Genomic DNA, 1,722 nt, shown 5'->3' with positions numbered 1-1,722 from the left:
AATAAGACAAAAACGCGGTTTGGAAGATGAATTCATGATGTACTCGCTCATTATATGCATTTTGCAAATTTTGAACACAGAAAAAGTTACATAGTGCTGCTTTAACTTCACTACATTTGGAAGACAAATATTGTACTTTTCACTCCACTACATTTCTCGTCCTCGAAGTAGAAAGTCGTTACTAGCAGCTTTGAAAGTCAGTGGGTGACTTTTTTTTGACAGCCTATAAGTAATCACTCTTGTAGGGTTACGTGAAGTGATTTCCCAGCATTTTTTCTTTTTTCCTTATCACTCTGTATTTACAGGATTTCACTGTCCACTCTGTTCAAATGTGGATGAATGGCTGTGGGCACACACTGTCAGAGCTGTGTGAGATCACTACCATCCTGCTTTTGTGGGGGTCGGTAGGAGTGTTAAATAAAAATTATTATTTTTTTGTCAACTCACTTGTTTAGTTTCTATAGGTTTTTAACTTTCTAAAAGCTCTTTATTCCAAAGATACTACAAGCTAGTCAATGTATTCAGTAGGTGTAATGTATTGTAAGTTGCTTCAGAGGCATAAGGTATTGCAAGTATTACATACAACAATAATAAAACGGTGTGTTGACATAAAAAAGGAAATTTACTTTTGGTACTTGAGTACTTTTAAAAGCAAGTACTTCTGTACTTTTACTTAAGTAAAAATCTGTCTTTACAACTTTCACTTGTAATGGAGTAATATTTGACCAGCAGTGTTTGTACTTTCACTCAAGTAATAGAGTTGTGTACTTGCGCGCCTTTTGTTGGTTGTGACACCAACAAAATTTTACATTTTTATATAGCTTTACACAGAAAAGGTTGGTAAGTGATATTTTTCAAGCTAAAATTGTTAACATGCATATTGTTTATATCTTGTGGCAAAGCTATTTAAACAGTCGGCTTTTTAATGGCCCCTTCCACTTCCATTTTAAGTTTCTCACAGTATGTTTTTTTTTAACAGGAAAAATTTCAGGCTATACTAGACCACTATCATGCTAGCATATTTTAACACATTGCTAACATGTTTCTAGTATGATTTACTATGTTGCTAACATGTTTCTAGCATGTTTTAACACATTAATGATATGTTTTTGCATATTTCTAATGTTTTAACACATTGCTACCATGTTTTTACATTTTTAGCATGTTTTAACATATTTCCAATATGTCAACACATTGATAACAACATGTTTTAACATGTTTCTAGTATGATTTATTATGTTGCTAGCATGTTTCTAGCATGGTTTAGCATATTCATAACATGTTTTAGCATATTTCTAATGTTTTAACATGCTGTTTTAACATTTTTAGAATGTTTTAACATTTCTAACATTTCAACACATTGCTAACATGTTTTAACATGTTTCTAGTATGATTTATGATGTTGCTAGCATGTTTTAGCATATCTCTAATATTTTAACATGCTACTGTTTTAACAGTTAACATGTTTTACCATTTTTAACATGTTTTAACATATCTAACATTTCAACACATTGCTAACATGTTTCTAGTATGATTGCTAACATGTTTTAGCATGTTGTTAGGATATTTTAACACATTCCTAACATGTTTTAGCTGTTGCTAGCATGTTACTAACATATTTCTAACGAGCTTTAGCATACTGCTAGCTAATACTAAAATAGCATACTGCTACTATTCTGACCTGTGACAGCAGAAGGCATGAGACTGTTTTTTTTTTTTTTT

Source organism: Sinocyclocheilus rhinocerous, unplaced genomic scaffold (assembly GCF_001515625.1).
Source record: "Sinocyclocheilus rhinocerous isolate Xijiao unplaced genomic scaffold, SAMN03320098_v1.1 scaffold287, whole genome shotgun sequence".
Classification (NCBI taxonomy): Eukaryota; Metazoa; Chordata; class Actinopteri; order Cypriniformes; family Cyprinidae; genus Sinocyclocheilus; species Sinocyclocheilus rhinocerous.
Note: the sequence above shows the minus strand (reverse complement) of the source record.